Source organism: Castor canadensis, chromosome 14 (assembly GCF_047511655.1).
Source record: "Castor canadensis chromosome 14, mCasCan1.hap1v2, whole genome shotgun sequence".
Classification (NCBI taxonomy): Eukaryota; Metazoa; Chordata; class Mammalia; order Rodentia; family Castoridae; genus Castor; species Castor canadensis.
The window spans coordinates 106,615,013-106,628,940 of NC_133399.1; the positions used below are offsets into that span (position 1 = coordinate 106,615,013).

General features: G+C 46.5%; 1 protein-coding gene and 1 long non-coding RNA gene across 2 annotated transcripts in view; one reads left to right on the top strand and one right to left on the bottom strand.

Moving 5' to 3' along the window:
- Fbxo16 (F-box protein 16) overlaps nt 1-13,928 on the bottom strand; it is a 103,729-nt gene that overhangs the window by 30,949 nt on the left and 58,852 nt on the right. The window lies entirely within an intron of this gene.
- LOC141416936 (uncharacterized) lies at nt 2,240-13,746 on the top strand. Its single transcript, XR_012441575.1, has 3 exons — nt 2,240-2,335; nt 3,636-12,180; nt 13,290-13,746. It is a non-coding gene; the product is annotated as an uncharacterized lncRNA (long non-coding RNA).

The following is a 13,928-nucleotide window of genomic DNA, read 5'->3' on the forward strand; positions in this document are numbered from 1 at the left end:
CTATTGACAATTCTATGGGAGGAAGCCAAGGAGGAATTTCATTGCACAATACACACCAAAACTTCCAAGTATCCTCTTTCAAAATTCCTTTTCCCCAAATCTTACTCCCACATCTGCTGTTTGTTTCTCCTACTCCTCATTTCTCTCTTCTACTGTCCTCAACCTCTTCCTCCTCGCTCCTACCTCCTCTTTGCTCTCTCTCTCCCAGTAGAGGAATACAGCCTGCCCTGACTTGTGCCACTTGGCTTTGTCAAGGGCCTAGCAGCTGATTGAGCCAGCAAAGAAGCCTCTCCCTGGAAGCCAGGGAGAGGACAACGATTACTATCCTATATGGTTTAAATAATTTTTTTCTTTCTTTATTTTCATGACAATATCAGACTGGTCTCTGTTTCTCTGATAAAAGTTCCCAAGGAGTGTACACACAAGTCCTTTATACTTTTCTTGCCAGGTCCTCAGAATGGCCATAGCTGACAAAGAATGTGAAAAGAACATCCATCCTTACTCTTCTAGACCACTGACCACCTTTTGCTTGGTAACCTACCCATCTGTCCATCACTGGACTGTTCAGGTAGAAGAATGAATTCCGTCATGAATTCCCTGTTTATGATTACAAATGCCCCTGTTCCTTGCAATTCCAAGTTGTCTTTCTAAGAAACTTGTTTCTGCCGGGCACCAGTGGCACACACCTTGTAATTCTATCTACTCAGGAGCAAGGATCAGGAAGATCTCAGTTTGAAGCCAGGCTAGGCAAATAGTTCAACAGACCTTATCTTGAAAAAACCCAACACAAAAAAGGGCTGGCGGAGTGGCTCAAGGTGTAGGCCCTGAGTTCAAAACCCTAGTAAAAAGCTTGTTTCTTCAAAACTGACCCGTTCACCTTCCTTCAGTTGTAACTGATAAAGTGGTTAGTCTCCTTTCCTCGTTTCTTCCTTTCTTCCTTCCTTTCTTCTTCCATCCCTTCCTTCCTTGTTCTTTCCTCATGTCTCTCAAAACCTTCTAGTAATCTGAAAATCTCAGTCTTTATTCTCTTCATGATTCAGACTATTACAGTATCCCAAGGTTAAATGTTATCTAACCAGCCTCTAATTTGGGCTTGTTGAATTGTGTCCTGTTTATAATAGCAATAATACTGAAGAGGAATTAGAGTTGTTTCTTTCTAACCACTATCCCTAGGACTCTCACTTGGCATGACTCATTATGGGAAGTGGAACACTTAAGAAGTGATAGCTGTGGCCAGAACCCAACTTCCATTATTCTCTTAGGGATAAATAAACACTGTGCCAAACTTATTAGTCAGGCTTCTTTTAGGAGTCAAGTAACAGGAACTCAAATTATGCTAACTTAAGCAAAAAAAAAAAAAAAAAGAACTTGCTGGCCTAACTGGGAAATCCAACAGATTGGCCACAGACACGGGAGCCCCAAGTTTTAAACAAAGTTTTAAGAATTTATTCTGTTTCTCATTTGTTTGCTCCTTCTTAGTAGTCCCATTTTCCCTGCTTCAAAAGACCTCCCCTGCCCATGGACTTCTTCATATACTTGGGAAGGTGGTTGTTGGCAACTCCAAGCTATGATATCCCAATTTAGCGACACCAGCAGAAAATATTTTTTCCCCCTCTCAACAGTCATATTCTAGTTATAGAAAAAGACAGTAAATGGTTCTGCTTTGTTTAAATGCCCACCCTTTGGGCCATGGGATGGCATACTATGATGGCAAGGCCACATAAAACCACAGGGGATAAAGGAGTGATAGTCCAAAAGAAGGGACACTGAACAGAAAAAAATCACATATGCCAATACACAAATGGATGGCCACCTTTTGGGAGTCAAAAGACTTGTGTTCCTGTGCTCTTTTGCAAGCTTTGTGTGACTTCTGACAACCCTTTCCTTTCTGTAAGCCTCAATTCCTCATGTGTAAAATGGTTCGGTGGTCCTTATTAATACAATATCAAATTATGAACTTCAGTTTTCACCATCTGAAAAATTTTTCAGATGGTGAAAACTTAGTTGAAAAGGCACTGCCCAGTGCCCCGTCCTCTATTTTATGCTAATACGGTTGTGGAGCACTTTGTTTTCGGAAAAACTCTTTCACTTACCACATAAATGAGAAAAGCAGCTCAGGAGGCTGGACTGCCTAGAACACAGAACGAAAATGAACTATTTGTGTAACTGTAGCCACATGCAGGCATGCAAACTCTATGACGATACTGCAACTGAATCATTTCCTGGATTAAGAAAAGTGGCAGAGACACACTCAGGAACAACACGCACCAGGCGTCCACCTCATAAGGCAGCGATCCCTAAGAACACGTACCAACAGCCCTCCCCTAGGATCGAGGTATTTCAGGGCCAAGGATGGCTTGTGAGCGTCCTTTGCCAACTACAGTACTGTGGGGGTGGGGGTGGCAGCAGCGGAGGGGGAGACCGGAGAGACGGGAAGCAATGGGCAAGCTAGGAATTTATTTTCTAATTTAAAAACAAAAACCCCAACTGTACAAAGCGTCTTCAGCCAGAACCTTCCAGCCCCCTACTCCTCCGCCCGCTTCCCGTCCCGCAGCTAGTTACTCCGGCCCGCGTTTTCGCGTTCGCCCTCCCGCCCCTCCGGGTTAAAGCTCCCCCGCCAGGAGTAAACAAGCAGCCCGAACCCGCAGCCAGTAGGACCGGCCCCTTTCGCCCCGTTTCCTGCGACAGCCCTAGCAATAGGCCCCGCCCATCGCGACAGACCCCGCCCCCCGCCTTCCTTTCCCCCCCGCCCCCTCGCCGCGTCCCTGGGCTGAGTCCCCAACCCGCCCAGAGCCCTCTCCCTCGGGACCCGCCCCGCCCGCGCACCTCGAGCCCGCGCCGGGGAGGGTGCGTGGCGCGCACGTGACTCGCACAGTGGGCGGGGCCTTGAGGGCGACGGGACGGGGAGGGGAGAGGAGAAAGGGGGCGGGGCCTGGCGTAGGAGGGGCCTGGCGCTGGCGCCGCCGGAATCCCAGCTAAGCCCCGCCCCGCTCCGCCCCGCCCCTCCTCCGGCGGCAGGACCTGGGCCTCGCCGCTGCTAAGTAGCCGTAGCTGATTCTCGCAAAGCTGGCCCTTGCTCCGCTGTCCTCAGTCGGCAAAGCCTCTGCAAGTGTCCTGCCTGAGCCACAGAGCCGGACATCTTCTCCAGCCCCTCAAAGCACGCATTCTTGCTGCGTAAACATGCCGTCTTCCCGCCACCTCCCCACATCCCCCGACGCGGGCCGGAGTGAAGCTTCCCGGGGCCCATCCCTTCCCCTTTGAAGGTAGCCAACCTTGACGTTCAGAACCGGACCCTCTGTTGCTTCTTTCTACCCTGATCCCCTCCTGCATTTGAGGGTCAAATGACTGAGCACCCGAAACCTGTAGCTCCAGCCTTTGCCACGCAGCTCCAGGGCCCCACCCCCACCCATCCAGGGAAAGTGCCTCTGCCCACTAACCTTCCCTCCGTCTCAAGGTAGCTCCAGAAATAGGTCACAGCTGGCAGAAAAGAAAGACCTCTGAGAGGCAGTAGTTTTCAGGTAAGTAGCTGTTAAGAGAGAGAGAGCTGTGCAGCCAGGCCGCCCGAATTCCACCTGGCCCCTCCACCTACTTGTTATCTTGGGCAAGTCATTTGACTTCTCTCTGCTGGATTCCAGGGATGACTGGAAACCGGGGAGATGACAGTAACTACCTCGTGCAGATGTCCTGCAGATGAAATGACTGAGTGTAGGTCAAGTGTTCAGAACAGCGCCTGGCACCTAACGGCATCAAGGAAAGCACTGGGAGCTAGTCTCTCTGCTGTGTGGATTCACACCGCTCTAAGGGATACCACACTGCAGCCAGGCAAGGCTTTTGAAGACTGACTTCAAGCTTGTGGGCAAGAAGCGATGGAGGGCAGAGGGTAGCTTGGCCCTGCTGATTGGAGCATTCTCAGGCTGAGAGTACCAGCAGTCTCCTAAGCCAGGGGACCATGATGTGTGACATGGACCAGCTGTGGTACTCAGGACAGGGCACTGGAAGAGGACAAGGATGTTCAGAGGATGAAGTGTGCAATGGAGACAGAGGAGTGGGGAGACAAAGTAACTACTAAACAGAATATCAGACAAATACTGTCAGCTCCTGACCTTTTACTCCTGACCCCTCATTCAAGGAATGCCACAATTGAGCATGTGCATTTATCCTCCTGGGTTCCCTGAGAGCTGCCCTCTTTTGGTCATTTTTATTCATCCTCTTGCTCCTAGCTGTGTGCTTGGGACAGAAGTGATCAACAAATGTTCAGGTGTTTGTTAAATGAAATTTTACATACACCACCTCACTGGGCCCTGTGAAGAGGATCCTCATATTAAGGAAAGGAATTTGAGAATTTCCGTATCCTGTCTCACTGCAGAGTTAAAGGACTCGAGGAAAGATATTTGTCGGGTTATACAGCAACAGGAGCCAAGTCTCTGCTTTCAGCCGGATGTAAGTTCAGTGACACAACTCTGAGCTTACAAGGAGCTGGAAGGCAACCAAACTCTAAAATTACAGAATGAACGAAGGCATCATGTGATTAAGACCTGAATGCAGGACTGGTAAAGGCTGAGAGAACTCCTTTCCCCAGGGGCTGGAACCAGACAGCAGAAATACCGCCTGCAACAGACGGCCCTGAAGGATAGGTAGGATTTGGGGCTAAGGAAAGAGAAAGAAGCCCTGAGAAGGGAAGTGGCTTTTTGCTGAGGCTGTGGTGGATACTCAGGGCTGAATGAGGAAACCAGTTGGGTTAGAAGAGAGGTTTGTGTTGGATTATGGTGAGACAAGATGTCGAAGGATCAGGTTGAGGCCAGATTTGGGGACATTTTAACTACCAAGATAAGGAGCTTTGACCTTTGCCTATGTGGAGTAGAGACCCTGGAAAATACAGTGAAATACTGAACTAAGACAAGACACCAGGCAAAGATCTGCCAGTGTGGTTTGATTTGCATCTTTTGCAGACTGTGTGCTTGCTATATATGTTCACTTACTGATTTCATCCACACAGAGGAAATTCTATGAGCGAACTTGTCTCTAGTTCATCTCCAAAAGCACAGGATACTTCTCGGGGAGCAGAAGCAGGAGAGGGAGATCGGCACAGTGAGTGTGCCTGCCGTGTACAGGCCCTTTCTACCTGCAATGTCTCATTTAATACACTCTGGTGGGAGTATTACTGCCTCCGTGACTTCCAGAAAGCCCGGCTGCTTCTACCTTCCTATCAATTTTTAATTGGTGATAATCTCCATTTTTCCTACCAGCTAATGGGAAAGTTGAAAACTGAGCCCCAAAATTCATTTTTATGTTTTTAACAGTTGAAAATTGGTGGTCCGTGCTATCAAGGGGTTGCTATGGTGTGGGAACCAGTGGTTAAAAAGTATTGCTTAAACTGAGTTCCAGTGACTACATCTGTAATCCTAGCTGTTCAGGAAGTAGAGATCAGGAGGATCATGGTTCAAGAGTAGCCTAAGCAAAAATGTGTGCAAGACCCCCATCTCCATGGTAAAAAACTGGGCATGATGGTATATGCCTGTCATCCCAGCTATGCCAGGAAGCACAAACAGGAGGGTTGTGGTCCCAGAGCACCCAGGCAAAAAGTGAGACCATAAATAACCAGAGCAAAAAGGGTTGGAGGCGTGGCTCAAGTGGTAGAGCACCTGCCTAGTAAGCATGAGGCCCAGTTCAACCCCCAATACTGCCAAAGAAAAGTACTGCTTGAGCTGGGCATGGTGTGCCTGTAATCCCAGTATTCAGGAGACCAAGGAAGGAAGATCACAAGTTCCAGGCCAGTCTGGGCTACATAGCAAGATCCTGTCTCAAAAACACAAGGGCCAGGGATGTAGCTTAGTGATAGAGCACTTGCCTGGTATGTTCAAGGCACTTGGTTCGATCCCCAACACTGAAAAAAAAAACAAAAAAACTATTGCTCGGAGGCAAACTGGATTCTATTCCATACTGATCGATCAGTCCATCTTTCCTTGCTTGAATTTCTACACCAATGAAATGGATGTCAACAACTGTACATGGACAATGCTTCTCAAAGCTCTCCATATTTGCTGCTAAGATTAAACTCTAATATACAAAAGAAATGACAGGTAACTTTCCCAGTCACAGAACTCAGAGGCGACAGAGCCAGGATTCAAACAGCTGTGACACCAAAGCCCTTTCCCATTGCTTCTACCAACCTTCTACTGAGCAGATACAAGAAGAGTGGTCCAGTTCCCAGGTTCCTGTGGGGTGACCCTGCTAGGCTCACATTTCTAGGAGAATTTCACATCCCTGGTTTCCTATGCTGACTTTGACCCCTATTTTATGTCTTTTGAGTCAGACAAAGCTGGGTGAGAATTCCATTTCTACTTCTTACGAGCTGATGGCAGAGGCTAAGGAAGCTAATTGTTAAACTTCAAGGCCCCTCACTTGCATAACCTTTGCAGGCTGTCTACTCAATTTCAAACCCCCTACTTCTGCATTATTGTCCTTAAAAGAGGGCTCCAACAATTGCATAAGCTTCAGGCTCCATACTGTCTCTTCCAAGTGGATGACCTCCACCAAGTTACTTTCTGAGACTTTGTTTTTGCAACTTAGTAAAATCAGCCTGGACTCTGGTCTACCAGCTGAACACATCCGATTGGTGCACAGATGCTGAAATAACTTGAAGAACCAGATCTCAAAGAGCCTTAGGCTGAGGGCAAAGGTTCACACAGCCCAGAGGCCAAAAGAAATACCTAAACTGTCTGTTTATTTAGTAGTTAGGTTCCAACAACTGAAATATTTGTGCCCTACCAATGTAGTAGTTTTTAATGAAAGTAATAATGTCAATTGAAAGAAATTTATATTTTTAATTTCCTTCTTCAATGACTACCAATACTTTCTAAAGGGATGTGTGCACTTGTTGAGAACTGCACAATTTCCAAACCTTAGAATCAGATTGCACAGAACTACCCTTATTTTCCACTCCCCATCACTTTTCATACAGTGCTTATTTTTTTTGTTAACATAGCACCCACCAAAACCCAACTCTGTAAAGACATGATGTCGTCAAAAGGAATGGAGTGCAATCTAATATTGAAACTGTGAATTTTCTTACTAATGGTTCATGCAGTGTGTGACAGATGTCAGACTCCACTGTATTTCCCTTCAGTGTGAAAATATCCTGAGGTACCCCTATAAATTTGCTGTAGCACCCTAGGGTACCTTGGCTGTACATTTTGGGAGAGGTTGACTCAAAGAAACTGTTAGAGGCTATTTCAGGAGCAACCAAGGGCAGCAGGGTTCTTTCCAGCAGAGTGGAAGAGGGGACTCTGTGGCCATACTACCTGAACTTGTCCTGTCTCTGATCTCAGAAACTAAGCAGGATGGGAGAATGGAAGATGGGACAGTACATACTTGTTCCCAACCTGCCACAGTATCCTTGCTCAGACAGTACACAGGAAATCTTCCTGAAGTTTCTCTTCCTAGTATGCCCCTCTACCCTTGGTTGGTTATGGCTATTTATATAACATTAACAGAACAAAGAAGAATGGAGGGTTGTCTGGAGGCCCGGGCTTGAGTCCCAGATCTGCCACTTGGGAGGCAGAACACTTTGGCCATAACCTCCTCTTTCCAAAGTCTCTTCCAAGCTTAAAGGTCTCTGAATCTAGACATCTACCCTCAAACCTTCTCCTAAGAGCCAAGGTTTGAATGCACTTGCCTTACTCTTTGGAGCCAGAAGGAAAAAGGCTTTTTCTTCAGGTCCACACATCTGCATGCAAGGAAGCTGGGAAAAGTGCCATGTTTGAATTGAGGGAAAATCCATCCTCACATCAGGCACTTTTTCTTTTTTTTTTTTTTTTTAGGTACTGGGGTTTGAACTCATGGTCTCCCACTTGCTGGGCATACCACTTGAGCCACCCCCCCAACCCCCACCCAGCAAGCATCTACCACTTAAGTCATGTCCCAAACCCTTTTTGCTTTAGTTTATCTTTCAACTAGGATCTTGCTTTGGCCTAGTGCCAGCCTCAGATTGGAATCCTCCCATGTTCAACCCCCCATGTAGCTAGGACTACATGTGTGCACCACCAGGCCCTACTTGTTGGTTGACATAGGATCTCACTAATATTTTGTGTAGGCTGGACTTGAACCTCCATCCTCCCAGTCTCCACCTGCAAGTAACTGAGATTACAGCATGTACCACCATGCCTGGCACATCAAGCACATTTCTAAAAAGGGGGAAGAAAAAGCAACAACAAAAAGCTCTCCAAAGGGATGCTTGCACATGGAGGCTGGAAATGTTTCCTGATCTGAATGCAAGTGACTTGGGGGTGTTCAGTTGAGAAAATCCACTAAACTATACTTTTGTGATAGGTGCATCTCTCTATATGTATATTGTACGTTAATTTTTAAAAGGGTAGGAAAGAAGCTGCAGAATAGAAATAATACAGAAATTATAAAAATACAGCACAATGTTATTTTAAAAAACTAAAAATCAATCACAAATGCTGTATACTTGTAATATTTTAAAATAAATGTTAAATTATTTGAGAAACAAAACAAAGTCAGGTTCTTACCAGCTCTAAAGAAGGCTTAGCACTGGGCAGGAAGGAGAAAGCTTATTCCCTCTGCACTACTTTAAAGTCTGATGTCTCTGAAGGGTCTCCTTTGTATAGCCCCCTCCCTGCCACACTGCAAAGGGTCAGAGGCTGAGCCAATGCAAATCCATAAAGGAATCAGCTTATCATGAGAGTCTACACAGTTGATACTGGCAAAATCCACATTGCTCAAGAATTCATGCACCTGTAAGTAACCCTTCTGAGTAGCCAGGAGGCAGAGGCCTCAACTTGGCAGTGGGTGTTGGTGTATTAGGTGCTTCTATCAGTGAAGCTTGTTCAGGAATGCCCAAAGCCAAGGAAATAGCCAGTGACCAGAGCCTGCATGTTCTAGAAGATCGAGCACTGAGTGCCTGCGTCCTAGCCTTGGTGACACAACTAGCTGAGTGACCAGATCACCTGTTCTGTAAAATGATGACTAGGCAGTGGACAAGGTCCCTTCTAGTTTGAAAATGCAATCATTTTCCGATTTGGTGATACTAAGAGAAAGGAATGGAAGCCTGAAAGAAGAGGAAACACAAGCCTATCTGCAAAGAGTCATTTCTGCTGGGGATGGAGGTCAGGGCTTTTCACATGCTAAGCGACACCAGTCCCTCACGTGGGAGGAATAGTTAAAGCTATCTTCAGAAGCACCCTGAAGCCAGGGGCCTAGAGGAGGGCCACCAGGCAAATACATGGATAGAACTGACTTCAAAGATCAGGGCAAAACAGGAGGCTCCACGTGCAGCCAGTGAGCTGAATTTATGCTCTGAGCAAGCAGACCAGTTTTGGTAGAGCATATGGCAAAATCAGTGCTAATGTTGTATATGTTTATTTCACAGAAACTATGCACAAGGGCTTAAAATATAAGAAAAAAATTGCAGTTTTACTTGGATTGACCCCTTCCCCTCTGGAACAAAGGGGGAAAGTGAGAAAGTGACACTACTCTTAGTTATAGCCCATCCGGAAGTCCTCCCTGAGACTCAGTTTCTCCTGTGTAAATTGAGGGCTCTACTGTGCCTTTCTCCAAGGGTTGCCATGGCCTAAGTGAGGATCCGGAGCCTGCAGACTGGTGTCAGTAGAGAGTCCATCATTGTTTATTCTTACCAGGTCATGCTGGGGCTCCAGGGCACGACTTCCAGTCCCTTCAGCTATCAGATGACAAGACATATCCTGGACCATGATTTGCCAAAGAGACCTGCATAGAGAGGCAGGCTGGGGTAGATTTCCCAAGAGTTTCTTAAGAGGATAATTACTCAAGAACTAAGCTTTGACTTATTGGGCCTGATCCCAAGGGAGCTGTTGTACCTTCCGATTAGCCTGCTGGATCTCCCAGGGGGAACCACAAAGCAGCCTCACCTGGAGGCAGGAAGGGCACACAGGGCTCTGAGGGAGTCACTTGCTGGTTCCTCTCCCAGTTCTTAGTAACTGATTTGGTGAGCTTGTGGGAAGCTTGAGGGGAACAGGTAATGACAAGAGCTGGCCAAAGTTCCCCACAGTCTGAATGTCTGAGTCCAGGAGACTCTGCAAAGTCTTTACTTTTGGAATGAAGGGAGTAAGGTAGAACAGAGATTGCAGGGGACTGGAAAGAGAGATAGGGTCACCTATTCTAAGACCATGATCACTATCCAGTGTAAGGCCCTGAGTTCAAACATACACACACACTGTAACACTGTTCAATAACACTGTAACAGCCTTAGTAACAATGGTCATGCATTCAGTGAGATTGAAAATACAAATTCGCGATCTTTCTGGAGAACAATGTAACACTACAACACAAAAATTTCAAAAATATTTGTATCCCTTGATCCTTTTAAAAAAATGAAAATGGTTACATTTTGGTCCAGCTGTGCAATGTTAGTATAGACATATTTATGATGTGCTTAAGGAAATGGGAAATATTTGTAAGATATTAAGTACAAAAAGCAAGACACTAAATGATCTGCACAGAAATACACATCGTCAAATGTCAAATATCCCAATACGTAAAGAATTCCATTCTAGGTAGTGGAATTATGGGTGGGGATGTTGGGGCAGAAGTGGAGAGAATCTATTTGTACTTCTGAATTGTTAGCCACATTACTTGGATTTTAAGACGAGGGTTGGAAACGACCTCAAATCTCGGTGCTCTTCCCAATTCTTTGAATTAGGATAATTTCTTCCTACACAGTTCCTAAAAGTTGTGAAGGTTACAGAGGACCTTGGGGGACCACAGGAAGGTTCGAGGGGCCGCAGGAGGTAGGGCCAGGCTCGGGGTCTTCGGACTGGTTGGGGACGATCGGTGACCCTCCGGGAGGCCGTTCTGGGCACCAGGCCAGGGCGCGCGGAGCGGGGCGGGGCGCAGACGTGCGCGGGCCCACGGAGGCTGCCAGCGCGCCGTGCCCGCCCGCGTCCGGGACTGGTGAGTTGGGGAGGCCGCTGGGGAGGCCCGGCCTCGCCTGGCTCCAGGAGCCCTGTGGCCCCCACGACCTCGTACTGGGCGCCACGAGAAGTTTTCTTGGGGCGGAGACGCGTCCTATCCGTCCCTTCCCCCTCAGTACCCCGCGCTTCTGTCCCTGCTTCTTTGCTCCAGCCTCTGCACGGCTGAACCCATCCATTGCCTACGCCTCTAGTTGCAAATCACCCACAAATTTTACCTCCTCCTTGCCGCTGGGACGACATTGCTTTGGGCCAGGCCTACCTGGGAGGATCTAGGGCAGGACAGAAGGAAGGTCAGGGTCTCCCTTTCTTTTTCTTTTGTTTGTTTTTGATGGCCGTGGGGGTTTGAACTCAGGGCCTCACTCTTGTTAGACAGGCGCTCCACCACTTGAGCCACTCTGCCAGCCCAGGCCAGAGCCTCTTGCTCAAAACCTGACCTTGTAGACAGCAACTGCAGAACTGTGAACCAAACCGTCTGGACTCAGGAGGTAGCACCCTGCTCTGGTGCTACCAGGAAAGCGCTGGTGACAGCACACTTTCTGCCGGTAGCTGTTGAATGCATGAAAGAATCAGCATAATCTCTCCAGTGTGGCTGGTTCCTAGAACCAAGGGTTTCTTCTTGGTCAGCCCTCTCTTAACTTCTTTGCAGCACTGAGGTGGCTTGCTCCATTTTTCCTCATAGAACCTCCTTTTCCTCTGGCTTCTGTACCCTTGCTCGTGTTCTTCCCTCTCTGATGCATTCTGCTAACCCTTTTTCTAGCTTCCATTTCACCTGTACTGCACCTCTGCTCCCAAAGCGTATATGTCCTCACTTCCTCTTATTTCTAACTCTCTTGGACAGCCTTTAAAAATCTGGACAACTAGCTTTCCCTCCCAAGCCCTGGTACTGCTTCTCTAGCTCTTTCTTGGGCATCCTTGCAATTTATATTAGTGAAATCATGAAAACACCCCAGGTCACAGGATGAATGGACATTGTGCAACTTCTGTGACACTCTAGTCCAAGATCAGTGAGCATGGCCTGAGTCTACTCATGAGGAAAGACAGACAAACCTAACTGAGGGGCAGCCTGCACAATGACTTGGAACAGTGAAAAGAAGTCAAGGCTGTCAACACAAAGGAAGCTTGAAGAACTGCTCTAGACTGAAGAAGACTCCTCAGAATGACAGCTGGGTGCAGAGTGCGGTGGCTGCAAAGGACCTCATGGACACCACAGGTGAAACACACTAAGGATTCAGGCAGAGGGAATATGGGATTGACTTTGTACTATTTTTCAGTATAACTTTCCTGTAAGTTTGAAAATATTTCAGACTAGAATAAGTAAAGCTCTCGGTCACAGCCCCTACCCACACTGGCTTTTCCTCTGGACTTATGTCACCATGAGGGTGGTGGCCTTTAATTCCTCTTCCAACAGTCCCACCCACCCTCTCCCCTCCACCCTAACACTAAATCCTGTCAATTCTTGTTGGTAAAAATGTCTCTCACATAGCTGTCTTTTTAATTAACCTGCAGCTTTTTTTTTTAATGACTCTAGCTACCTCACATATTGTTTTAAGGATGTCTGTGAAAAGAATTTGTATAACATAAAGTTCTGTGTGATGTTAGGTCTGATTACCCCATCTCTAGTCCGGATTAGTACTGTTTACTGCATTAATCTCCTGGCTGGTCTTCCTGTCTCCCTTCACTCCAGCCATCAGCCCATCCTGTATATGGTTACCAGAGTCATCTGCATAAAAGCACATGTCTATCCTTTGGGAATCTTGCTTCCCACGGTCCCCAGCCACACTTAATCCATGATTCCTGGGAACACTATGTTCTTTGAGCTGAGCTGAGGTAGTCTATCCTCATATCAAATGACCACGACCCTCCCCAATTCATAGAGCAAAGAAAAGCTAACTAAACATTCTCAGCTTTTTCCCCTCTACTTGGTTTTTCTTTTTTTTTTCCATAGTAATAAAGATCTACACTTTTATCAGGTAGCATTAATTGATGACAAAATGAATGAGCAAGCAGCAAATAGATTATAAAGCTGTGGCCCCGGCACATGACACTTCAGTGACCTGGTTTTCTCATGGGCACAAGTTAGTAGTTGTGATTTTCACAATGTATGTCAATTGTAAGTCTCTATCTTTCTTAAAAAGTGTTGCTATTTTTTGATGATGGAATGAAACGCATCAAAATTTCATCATGAACAAGTTAGAGATAATGCTGCACTCCCTAATAAATAACTTGGCCTCTTATTCAGAGTTGTTCTGACTTTATCACTACCACTTCCCTTGACTGCAAAGCTGGCCAATCTCTGTTCATTTTTTTCCTTCTTTGCAGAAACCACTCTCTCTCTCCCTGGAACTCTGCCCTGCTCACTCCTCTTTATACAAATCATCTCACCAGCCATGAAGGACCAAACCAATGTCTACTTGGTAAAAATATTTGAAAATCACAACAAATCTCTTCTGTTTCTAACTCAATGTGTTAATTATTTCTGCCAGGCATCTGGTACTCAGTCAAGTTTTGCCTGCAGATTCTCAATTTTTGTTTTGTTGAGCTACATCGAACACATTTTCTTGTCACTTGTCAATGCAATGATACCCTCTGTTTCTGCAATTGCAATGGAAGCAGAGCATTCAGTTATGAAGAGAAAATGAGACTGAAAAGCTACTGGAGAACTTTGTTGAGTTAAGGAGTTTACACTTTGTTTTGTAAGAGAGGATTTCTTGCTTTACAAACTGTAAAGTGCATATGAATCCTAGCTACTTGGACGATCTTGCGAAAAATGCAGAATCTGAGGTGGGGCATGGCGGTGCATACCTGTCATCTCAACTACTCAGGAGGCAGAGGTGGGAGGCTCTAGACCAAAGCTGGCCTGGTGGGGGTGGGGGGTAGAGGTGAGGGGGACACAAGACCCTATGTAAGAACAATCTAAAGCAAAAAAGGGCTACTGGGCATGTGGCTCAAGTGGTAGGG